Source organism: Scomber japonicus, chromosome 7, assembly GCF_027409825.1.
Source record: "Scomber japonicus isolate fScoJap1 chromosome 7, fScoJap1.pri, whole genome shotgun sequence".
In the NCBI taxonomy this organism is placed as follows: domain Eukaryota; kingdom Metazoa; phylum Chordata; class Actinopteri; order Scombriformes; family Scombridae; genus Scomber; species Scomber japonicus.
In genome coordinates, this window is record NC_070584.1 from 23,962,822 (window position 1) to 23,975,952 (window position 13,131).

General features: G+C 36.7%; 1 long non-coding RNA gene across 1 annotated transcript; it reads left to right on the forward strand.

Moving 5' to 3' along the window:
- The first annotated feature begins 11,812 nt into the window (after nt 1-11,812).
- On the forward strand, nt 11,813-12,540 carry LOC128362101 (uncharacterized). Its single transcript, XR_008321618.1, has 3 exons — nt 11,813-11,827; nt 11,923-12,048; nt 12,431-12,540. It is a non-coding gene; the product is annotated as an uncharacterized LOC128362101 (long non-coding RNA).
- The last annotated feature ends 591 nt before the right edge of the window (nt 12,541-13,131 follow it).

Here is a 13,131-nt window from a genome sequence, read left to right on the forward strand (position 1 = left end):
ATGTGTTTATGAATCAGTAGAGAAAGCCAGACATACACATCGCTCCTGGTAACCACAGTGTGTGCAGAAACTGTAACACCTTACTAGAACTAGTGTTGTAGTTTTATAGCTCAATGTTTGAAGAACATACAACACTAGCCATAGTAACAGTAACATAAACAGAAACAGAAACAGTAGTGTACAACATTTATCATTTTTACCATCCGTCACCCAAATGTGCTTGCATCATAGCTGCCCTCTTTTTAATGTCCCCAAAAGTACCATTAAATAGTGTGTGAAAACATCAGGGACAGTGATGGAAAAAAGACTAAGACTTTATATTCCTATGATTGAGAAAAATCTGATATGTTGTATTTTATAATATAATGTAGTCAATTAACTTAAACTCTAAGTTGTGAAAAGCATCTGTTGAGAAAACAGGCAGATGGTGAATAAGATGTATTGCAGACCTGACTATGTCTTGAAACCCTTAACCCACGCAAGAGTAGGTGCACCCTGCAAAGAGTGGTGAAAAAATTGCATGCACATGGGTGTAGTGCACACACAGATATACACTTGCATTGCCTGTAATCCATTTTTATCTCACCTCCCTGTGGTCACAGCTGTGAATGCACAGAGGAAATAACTGCAGCAGATTCAATAGTCTGTGGACTCCCTACTCCACTCTCCTCATTGCTATTGTAAGACGCTATCGACATTAACAATTATCGTGAGAGAACATTAAAGAAGAGGAACATAAAGGAAGTAAGATAAAACTTTTGAGTCACAACCCAAGATTTTAGAAATTAAAGGGACAAAAAAAAATGAAATTGGGGAAGCTGTGACACAGTTTCTCATCCAAACCACACCCCTTCCTCAACCCCTACATAAACATCCAGAGCTTAAAATAGAGGCCAGAGATACTTTTACTGTTAACACCAACTTCTATGTTAATTCTCGTCACACAGTAGCTGGAAATCAATGAGAACTGCTGAGCCACTGTCTCTGCTTGTGACATTCATTAAGTTGATTGATAACAAAAAGTTTCAGTTACTTTTAGACTTGTGATTTTCAGTTCTTTCTACACTTATAGTAGCATTGGGAATGTACCTAATCTGAGCTAAGATCAGTATTTCCCCTTGAAATCTTACCAAACAAGTAAAGTTCAGATATGTGGGAGGAAAGACATCATTTAGTTTCCCTTCACCTTGCAGCCAGGTTTTTCTCTATGGATGTGAAACAGGCAGGTTGCCAAAACATAACCTGGGTTAATAAACGTTAAACAAGAAAAATATAGTTTGTTGTACCATAGTGTACATTGTAATCATGGATATGCTTTCATGGGTTTTGACAACAGATACTGCTCATAGTCAGTAAACAGAAACATACTGTATTACAGTTTTAGGAGTTTTGTGAAGATGAAATACATTTAATATGTATACATTTATTCCACACATACACAGCAGTATTATATATCTCACTCTAAGTTATTTGTGACAGTGAACAATGAATATTTGACACTGTTGAATAGTTAATGAGTGTTAGGGTTTGGTTCAACATAGCTGTGTATAGCTGTAATGGAAATAGTAACTGGGCTGCAACTAACATTTACTGACATTATCTTGCGATCTGTGGATTGATAAAATGTCAGAAAATAGTGGAAAAACACACATTATATTTTGCCTTAGCCCAATGTTAAAGTCCTCCTCCACTCAAAAATGTGTTTTGCTTATTGATCCCTCACTTGGATGTTTGAACTTCACTGTACTGGCAATTGAAGGATGTTTTCACATTCATCTGCTCAAAGTTTAAAGATTCTCTGAGTTCACAGAAAATCTGATTTTAAGATGTACATGTACGAGAAGGGTTTGTGACATCACAATTACTTTAGAGCCAATCCTGCTCCAGTACACAACTTACACAAATATTATGTGCGATATATAATGGACTTCACAGTGAAGTAGGAGACTTCTGAAACATCTAATCTGAATCTATGTACATATTCATAGGTTCTGGAGTTGTGATGGGAATGAGTAAATCTAATTTAAAGAGTTTCTTACCTTGTAATAGAACTTCTTTTATGGAAAAACCATATCAGACACAAATTATTATTCAAAGCAAAGTATTTGTTGTCTTAAAACATGTCAAGAGGGGATCTTTAAGTCTTTTGTCTGACCAGCAGTCTAACACCCAAAGACATTCAGTTGCCTATTAATGTCAAAGAAAAGCATCAAATCTTCAGATATGAAAAGCCAGCAAACGTTATATACTGTTGCTCAAAAAATTACTAAAGCAATGAATTGATGATCAATAGAGCTTTGTTTTCTGTCGATCAACTAATCAAGTTTCAGCTCTGGCTAATTGTTTTCATTTAGTGTCACTAAAACTACATTAAATTATTTACAACTATAATAGACTGTGAATCAAACTCACAGTAATAAGCCTTGATGCTCTATACTATCTAAATTGATCTCTTTTTAATGGGTAACATGTTAGCAAACAAACTATTTACCCATCGGAAACAGAGCAACATGAGCAGTACTCGCCACCTGCCAACCCAAGATTTGTATGCATGTTCACTGTGTCTGCTGACTTGCTCTGTGATTGACTTTCACTAACACACATTCAGCATAGGTTCATATGACATGAACTCTACGTGTTTTCAACCCTTATATTAATATGATAAAACTAGTCACTGGTTGTCAGTCACCATGAACAGAAATAATCATGACTGGTCATGGAAACAGGGCAGCTTCTCACCCTCTGTTCACCACAGGAACACGATGGTGAAAAATTGAGTCAAAAACTAAAGTTAGAAAGTTAAAGATCGTTGCAAAACCACAACCTTTATCAGAACGTGGGAAGATTATGCTCATGGTTGATTCACATAAATGTCGACAGTGACTAGTATGAGACAAAATCCAAACCCCAAGCCATATGTGCTCAAATGCTTAGACTCTCACTGACATATGTGAACATCATATAATGCAGCTGTGTTGATGGTATTGATAAAATGTGTCAAATTGATACAAAGAAATTTGAGAGTTCCTGATAAAGCAGATATTGGTGTCATGTTGAAGTTCACACTAGCACTAGAGGCACCACTGTCTGCTTTTCTAGCAAGACTGCCAAGAGAATACATGAGTTCCAGCTGAGAGCCTATACGTTGTGTCATTTTGTTTCTAGTGGCTCTCCATGTAACTTTGCCAAAATCCTGTGAAGCTGCACTTCTCAGCTATTCTATTCTCAGCTAAAAAGTTGCATTGAAGAAGATGTCATCCAGATTGCATGAACGCAACTCTGCTTCTTAAGAGCTACTTCCTTATTACAAGAATCTATACTCTCAAGAAGTGGAAATAGCCTAATACAAAATGTTTCACCGGTCTAGGAGGAAATTCATATTTAGATCATCATACTAAAAGTGTGAGCCGTTTGACAGAAACAGAGTATGTTCCTATTCGGTTTCGTGTTTTAAGTTGTTTCCATATAAATATCACATGGCGTTGAAAGAAAGCAACTGACACACATAATGTGGACACACATAATTCAAATATTGTATGTGATCTATGTGTTTTTGTCTATGTTGTGTACTATAGAGATTTACATCACTCTGCCTCACCCTATGGATTTAAAGTTTCTCTCTTTCCCTCTCTCTTTCGGCTCAGTATCCCACTGCATCAGCTCAGTTGCATGTATTATTTCATTTAACTGCATGAAATAACTGACTGTGTTTCATCCAGATTCACATCAGCACCCAGTGTGTGAGTCTCACTCCCTAGAGAGATCTCTACTCCTTTCTTTCCTCTTTTATCCCCTATTTTCTTGTGTATGTAAACAGAAGTAAAGCATTTTGGGCTCCAAGGCAGAGCACGATGATCAAACACTGTGGACGATCAATGACTTTGAAGAGATCTAACATCCCTTATAAATGCATTTCACAGAAGGAACAGCAGAAATGAAGAAATGCACTTCTGGAGCCAGTGGCCACATGTTTTCTCTTTTTAGACTACTAGAAAAAAAAACAGAACAAAGTTTGAGAAAGGAAAGACAGCATTGCTTTTCTTGGGCGTTGTATTGTTAGCTGCTCTCATGCAATTTTTGACAACATGGCCGAGCTACAGTACTGTTACTCGGCCTGTAAGCTTTAGAGCAAGGGAGGAGTTAGTGTAAAAGAAGATGAGCGCGAAAGAAGTTTCACTACTGTATGTCTCATGTCTGAAATAAAAAAGTTGTGATGAAGAATCTGGTTTTGAACAGAAGTTTTACCAACTGGACAGAAGACTAACATGCACCTCTATGTGTGTTAAAATGACCAAAACTGCAATTCTTTCTATTACCGTGTCTGTTGAAATGGGATTAAAATGAAATTGAAAACAGTTGTGATTCAAACATGTATCTAGAAGGCTAATAATATTGGTAAAAAAAATACAATAAAAAATCTCCACCCCAAAAACTTGACAGTTTTCACAAGCAAGAGGGTTTTCACACTTGAGTAAAAAAGCAAAAGAGGATAAGTTTATAGATGAGAAGACTTCCTGTTCTTAGCGTTGCTGAAATGAACTTCCTGTCACTAAACGTTAAGGTAAAGGCACTTTTTTATTCTCTGGTGTGACATCACTCCTACTTGCTTGACTTGAACCTAGAGGCGAGGTTTAGGGTTTGGGGAACAAGTGCAGGAAGCTGCGTCAACTGATAAGACAGAAAACATATGTAGCTTAAAATAAGACATCGTTTTTTGGCTCTTTTCTGTCTTAGAACTGAGTGAAGAATTGGGAATATAGGTTCAATTTGGTGTGTGAACATCTGCCTGTTGGTCCCCACTAGGGCTAAACTGTATGGTGTGCGACTGTACACACCCTAAGTCCTGGACATGGCCCGTCTCTGTGGTCTCAAGATCCTGCTGTTCTGGGCTGGAATAATCTGTTTAGCCAACTGTAAGTAACCTTCTTCAACTTGGTGTTCTTCTGTTGGAAGTCGATGGTGTTTAATGAAGTTGTGCCCTTGTCTGTGTCGTCTTAAAGTTTTCAAGAAGTCGAAAAAACGTCTGTAAATGATGCAAAACATGAATGAGGATGAGATTTCTTTATCTAAATTTCTAACTTGACTGTATTTTAAATATCATTGTTTGTTGAGCAAGTGATCGTGTTCATGAGAAAAGGTGAAACACGTTCAACGCCTCAGATAGAGACATGAATCTGTCAGCGCAAACGCTTGACAATTTGCTTTTTTTGAAAAACCAGGAAACATCACCACACAGAACGTAATCATTTAAAGTAAAAACAGGGGGCAGAAATGACAAGCTACAGTACATCATATCTTTGAGTTATGTCTCCGTTTGTGCTACATTTCTTAAACTTTCCAAATCCAAGAACACGATACAGTACAGCGCACACTTGTGATGTGAGAAGTCAAAAAAGTGACAGGTTCATGAGCCCCTTTGGCAAAAGAATAAACAGTTGTGTTCAATCAAAGAATGCTGTTAATAAGACGATGCTCTTTAAACGTGTTATTTTATTCAGTACAAAGCTACGGGAATTTTTGCAATCATGTTCTGCTTTGACATTGTATGTGTGTGTGTGTGTATGTATGTGGGGAAGAGGGGTGGGGGTGGGGGGGTAATGTCTGTCAAAGATGAGAGAATTTTTTGGGGTGTGTCCTTGCAAGTTCTGCAATGCAACCCCAGTGGCTGTGGGTGTTTTATATGATACATTTCTGAGTGTGTGTGTGTGTGTGTGTGTGTGTGTGTGTGTGCGTGTGCGTGTGTATGTGTGTATGTGAGTGTGTGTGCGTGTGTAGCATGCATGTTCAGTCAGACCCACCTTAGCTAACCCTAACCCTCTAGCATCACTCGCAGTTTTGCTACTGTTCAACACATCAAACATTTTCTGATATTTTCAGCTTAGACGTCAGTACTCACCAGCTGAAACAAGCCTTCATTATTTATTTCAGTCTATTGTCTTTATCTTTAGTTGGGGTCAGTATTTGTCATTTGTCTATAATATACAATATGTGTCAACTAGTGTGCTAGGTGAGTCACTGTGGTACACCGCATCAACATACATTTTATTTATATAACCTCCCTTTTAGAGTCATCAACCACTTTTTTGTAAGCAAGAAACTGAAGAGTGTTGCAAAAGCTGCAATAGTGCTATGCTTTTAATCATTTTAAATTCAATAATTCAGTTGTTTAACACTTTTATTATATAACCAGTGGTGGAAATGTGCTACTTTACCCAAGTACTGTACTTAACTTCTACTCCACTACAGCTCAGAAGGACATATTGAACCTTTTTGCTATACTACATTACTACTATACTACTATACTACTATACTACATTCATCTTACAGTTGTAGTTATCTTTCAGATTACAATTTTTTTAAAACTCATAAAGAACATAAAAACATACAGTTCATCATTATAAGGTTAATTAAACCACCCAAAAGTACATAACGTAGTCAGAATCAAAGCTATGTGGCCCAACTACTACACTAAAATGATATTTAAATGTAAATGTATCATAGTGAGCCAAAATAGTTTGATGTAACAATATAACTTGGGCGGAGGCCATTTTGCTTTAATAGTAGGTACTTTAATTTCTATTCTTGAGGTACATTTTGTTACTTTTACCCAAGTTCATTTATGAATATGAGATTTTTAACTTGTCATTGAGTGTTTTATAGAGGGGAATGGCTACTTTTACCTGAGTAAAGCATCCCAACACTGCACATGGCATCAAATGTAATATATGTAGTTACTTTAAAGTTCAACATATTGTTCAAAATGATAGCTGTTAATAGGGGAAATATTTAAAACAGTGAATCTTAATCATGTATATACTGTATAATATTTTCATTTAATCATTTTATAGTTTAACCAAGCAAAAGTGACTTCAACATCAAAATCTCTTCAAAGAAGACCTTGAAAAAAAAGACAGTATTAAAATAAAAATGTATTCACACATATGTATCACGGTATGACGGTGTTTTACCATATAACATATACGGAAGACAGTAACAAATTGATCTTTCTCTCAAGAGACATGCTCTTTTCAATCTAATTCAAACTTTTCAAAACGTCTTTTATTTAGTTTCCTTAGTTTGCTAATAATTCTTGTTGGTTAAAGTGTCAAAGATCATATGAGCAATGTCAGTTTCTTAAACAAACTAGGTGGAGATGTGCCCCATTTGGATGCAGATTTTTTAGCTTGCTTTAGCTGCAGCAGGGCAGAGTAATGTGATCAAAAAGTTGACCACTTCCGTGTTCCATTCTGAGTTGCCTTCATTTCCTGGCAGAGCAGGGTAGCGTGGGCCAAGCAGACTGAGACAGTGCACGTAAATGACTTGAAAATTCATGAAGAAAAGGGGAAGTACAATGTCTAAAATGAAGAAGTTAGGTGTTAAAAATGTTGAGCACACTGCACGATTAAAGCAGTTTATGGGAGGAGGGGGAGTGCGCTTGTCAAAACCAGGGGACAGTGTTCTGCAGTGAGTGTGAAGTGTTAGAGGAAAGGCGAAGCAGAGGGTGGTGGTGGGGGGGGGGGGGGGGGGACTGATAGAGAATACTGATAGTGACAAAAAAAGATACATGAGATCAAGACTGTTCATCAGTGGCTTTGCTGTGTATGAGGCAAGTTAAATGAATTCAAGGTCAAACATTTGGAGGAATTCAAACTCTGATCATCACTAAACTGTGACTGCTATCAACTTTGCACAACTGAATTTTTTTCTATGGTCGCCCTGCCTCCCTTCCCCTACCTCTGTCTTTTTCTACTTCTGCTTCTTTGCATCAAAGTCATAAAACACATGTGACTTAAAACAGGCTGATGTAACATTGTGGATATTATTTTTGTCACATTCGGCTCTGAATAAACTGAATAAGAAAGTATCCAGAGCGCTAGTGAGGAGTAAAGAAAAGAGTTGCATTTTTTATGCTTTTCACTGAAGCTATTCAAACCAGTCATCACAGAACTATTAAGAGGCATAAAGAGGCTGTTTAAAGTGGTGAAACATCATTGCAGAGAGCGTGCACCTCTGCTCAATACAGTGGAACACAGACGCGCTAAACCACATCCTGAGACTCATTGTTCAACTGTCCCCCATCACCTCTTCACTCTCTGCTTTTATTGTAATGTGCACTGAGGAAGGGCAAACAAACTGCAAAGACATACAGTAAATTAGTTCCTAAGAACAAGGATGTAGTGAACCTATGGATAAACATCCCATGTTGTTGTACAAAGATGTGTGAAACTGATGTAATATTAAAATAGAGATACATTTTTTTTTTTAATTTAATGGGGTCTTCCAATAAAATGTTGTTGTTGTTGTTGTTGAAATTTCTATCGACCAAAAACAAGGTTATAACAGAAAAGGTTGTGTGCTTCAATATAAGCTGGTCGAGTTGGCCAAACAGAAACTAATGTTGTAAGTATGGGGAGGTTCTAGGTTTGAGCGCAAAGCAGGAAATAGCGGTTTGCTTTCTGAAAATGCAAATGTGGCTCTTCGCTGCATTGTCATAGCAATCAGGTTGTGCAGCGCTGCCTTAGACAGAACTCATGATGAAAATGGCGCTTTCCTCTTTTTGAACTGATAGCATTTGGAAGAGTTTTATCAGTCAGATGGAGGTGGACTTTCTGATTAAACTTAACAACAACAAGTATATTCATAATCTGCAGTGTTTATGCGTGTAACAGGGGTGGTCTTACATAGGTAATGCATAGGTCATCTGACATATAGCATTTAATTGTCATTACAAGGTTTAACATGTGTAATTTAATTATGTCGGCAACATGTGCCATATCTTTACCTAACCCTTCTTCTATTTCATACTCTGTTTGTCCTGTCTCATCTCTTCATGGCCACAGCAGCATCAAACTCAGCATCTCAATGACAAAATGTAATTAAATGAGCATCATATTCAAATGGGAATATTTTACTCTATGCATAGTGTGTTAAAGAAATATCTTTTGTCATGTGTTTTTTAATTGGCCTGCATTTTAATGTCCCTTCACAATTTCAAAGTAAACTATATGCAAAAATGTAAAAGTTAGCGACATAATCAACTGATGAAAAGTAACTCATGTGCTTTTCATGTAATCTCTTTATTGTAATTGTAGTGTATCTTTTACCTTAGTAATGTAATGCAAAATAAGTTCAATGTTTTCTTCTTTGTGCTCATTTCCGAAGATTTTGCTTTGCCAAAGCCTAATTAACATTAAGTGTTCATAATCTTTCTTGAACACGTCTTTATGTTCATAAAAAAAACAACTCTACAGCATGCTTGTTTATTTGGCGGGAACCACATCCCCTGTCCTGTATCTCTCACACCTCTGCTGATATTGCCGCAAAGCTACAGCCAGTTTAGATGGAATGGATGTTTTAATAAAACAATACAAAGAACCTACAAAATCCCTGTTTGTGATGTGTGTATATTTATGTTATTCTGCATGGTTGTAGTAAACACACCTTCATTACATGTGTGTAAATCTCTTTCTCTTTTTTATTTCAGGTCAAGCTCCAGGTGAGTGACTGCAAATACATTTTCCTAATATATAACATTCAATTGTAATTCTAATGTTTATAATGTGTACTTCTACCTTCAACTGTGCTTTACCATGTGCTATATCTTCACCTCAGCCTCCCTTTATCTCAAGCTCACTGTCTCATCTCTTCATGTTCATAGCAGCACCAAAGCCAACAACTTGTCCAAAATTATATGAAATGAACCTTCAGAAAGGAAATGATGTATTCTTTACACAAAAATTGGCATAAGTGTGTTTTCTCAATTTCACTAGTCTAGATACCCAAGTTCTGGGAAGTTTTAGTTGCATAAGTTAAACAACGTTCAACACCATAAAAAAACTGAAAACTCCACCAAGCAAACAAGGAAGTATTATTTTAACTAATACACAACCAACTACTAGTTCCTCTACTCTACCTTCATAGTCCTACTCAACTCTGATACTTCTGTTTTTAAAAAATAATTTCTTATCCTTATTTATCCTTATTTTCAAGGCAAATATACAGTTGACAATAATGAGGTTTAGAAGTTTAGAGAATAAGCAACAACAAAAGAAACAGTTGATCACCGTGAGAAGCAAACTGCTACATGACACATCTTCAGTAATGTAGGAGATGTTTTTGTGATATTGTGTCTGTGCTCATTTTTTGTATTCTTGGAATGCAGATGTTGTTCCCATCTCACCCGCACCCACAAACACAAGTTTGAACTCAACTCCAGTAGTCAGCTCACCTTCCAACTCCTCACATCCACTCACCACCTCACCCCCACTCAACTCCTCAACTCCACTCACCACCTCACCCCCACTCAACTCAACTCCACGCACCACGACAACTTCTGCCGTGCCTTCATCCACGCAAGCAACTACCCACATACCTTCTTCCACCTTGTCAAAAAATGTCTCAAACGATTCAAGTAAGGAATCAATTTCAACTAACATATCTGCTGGTTGGTAATGTATTCAGCCTCAGTTTACAGTTATATTTGCCAAATTAGCATTTAGCATATTTTCCTGATATAGAAGTTAGGCTTCATGTCTGGTAAGGCTGTTGCAAAATAGAGTATTTCTGCCAGAATGTGACCTCCATGCTCTGCATCCTCCAGCCATCACTCCTCCTGCAAGCACCTCAAAAGAGATCTCACCCACAACCACTCCAACCAACAATGTTATAGACTCTCAGACAACCAGCAATCTCACTCAGACCTCTCTTCCAATCACCCAGTCTACCACCAAAGAGAATCAAACCACTGCAGGTTGGAATTTTCTCATTTATGTAGGATTGTTATAAGATTGTGTTGTGTATACACTTGCACTGTGGATGAAAGGGTTACAAATACTCTAAAAGCAAATGGTTTACTTTTAGTGTGCTTTGGAAGTATTTAAATGACTGGAGTTGTTTAATGATATATTCAATGTTTCATGATACATTATGTTTTCTATTTTAATTTTGTATTTTTAATTCTTTTCTAATTTCATTTGAATGCGTCCTCCATCCCCACCAGGCCCTCCACTGTGTGAGTATCAGTTTAAAAGATAATCTAATGTGTTTTAATGTTTCTCTCTTACTTTACATTGAATATGTTGAAAGTGAAGTAAACAGAATGATTCTCAGCATACAGAGGAACATGTTCAACATCTACATGAACAAGATTAAAACAAATAGCAGGTGGATCATCTAACTAACAGGTTTTACTGTGTATTGTTTGTGCAGGTTCTTACATTGTTACACCTTTCAAGACTGGCTTCACGGTCAACATCACAAACTCTCCCCTTGGCAACTACAACATCCATGTTAAAGAAGAAGGACAAAATGAGACTAGGAACGAAGGTTTTCTGCGCACCAATCAAAAATCACTGCATTATATCAGCAACCTGAAGCCCTGTACTGTCTATGAGCATACTGTGACATTTAGTAATGCTAGCATAGAAACACCAACAACCTGTGTGCCGCTCAATAATGAAAATACAAAGACAACAAACCCAATGAGTGAGTAAAAATAATTCATATTGCTGTTTTGTATTTTTCTTCTGACTTTAGAAATGAATGACAATGTGAGAAACATTTGTGCATCACTTCTGTATTTCAGTTAAAGGCGACATTAAACCTGGCAGCTGTGACCCTGGATCTCTTTGTTTCGAGACTGACTGGAACATTGACTCCGTGCAAATAACAGCAAATAATATTACAGCCCCAGTGATGCGATGCCGAAGTGACAATAAAGTATTCTGTATCAGACCTGGTTTCAATGACATTTGCACAGATTTGACGACAATCTTCACTGCAGAAAAATGTGGGAACTCCTTTAGCTTTACCCATCACATCAGTGCTGGTATGTAAAACACAGTCTACCTGTATTGTTAAATGCATGTTATGTAGACCTTCTTTGATTATGTTTAATATATGTGCTTTTTCTCTCTATTACAGCTGAATTTTTAAATTCAAGAGAAATAAAGCTGACTCCTCCCACTGGACTTCCTGGAAACATAACAGCAAATTTACATCAGACTTACCCAAACTGCACCAATCTCACCATTGATTACATCTGTTCTGGTAAGTGATGAGAATGAAAGAAGAGAGACTTTGTTGTTTCAGCAGCATTTAAATTTACATAGAAAAAATATTATTCAAATCTACATTTCTATTGTTTTATAGTAATAGCGTAGTAAAAGAGATGAAGAGAAATGTAGAGTGAAGTAATTTATGTAGGGGTAGAAAACTAGATTTTCCTCTTCACTATATTGACATAAATTGTGTCTTCCTGTATTAGAGGAAGGTGGTGGAGAGTTTTTGCTTTGTGCACTCTGTGAATCAGTTTTGAAAATATTATTTTTTGCTTTTAATGTCTAAATCTAAACTATTAATAATTGATTTTAACTTCTGAGGTACAAATATTAGTTGATGTTGAAATGTTGTGATCATTCTGTCTCCTTAGATTCTTACAAGAACTTCAAGACTGTGTCTGAGCTGGAGCCTTTCACAGGCTACAGATGTATTGGTCAGATCAAGGAAAACAATGTGACCATAAAAAACACGACTGCTATCCATGTCTACGTTAAATGTGGTATGTTGTTGAAATGATAGCTTGTAATCTGAGATATTAATGATCAGATTAGTCGGCTCAGTGTTAAAGATGTGTGATGTGTTTCAACAGATCTTGGAATTGGAATTGTAGAAGAAGAACAAACCAATACCTCTATTAAGTTTAGCTGGACAACAACCAGTCAGAACTGTCATGAGGTCCTTCCTGAACTTGAGAAGCTTTCATACGACTGCAGATGTGATCAGAAATCTGGACAATGTAAGAATTTTCTTTTTTTTTAATTGTTTACATTTTAGACCAATGTGCATCTTGTAGTTATAACATATTAACTTGCACTCACATGACAAGTGAGACATACTATGTAGACATTTGAAACTTCCAGTGGCCTCAAGTACATACATTTTCTTCTGTGCTCATATTTTAGCATGTTGAGTGATAGTAGGTGTAAATAAGAGGACATGAGGAAATGAGAGGAAACAACAAGTCACATTTTGGTGTAAAATATTAATGACATTTCCATTAAATGATACAGAAATCACAATGAAATGTCTTTAATTATGAGCTTAATTACCAAAATTGTGATTACAGCTAAA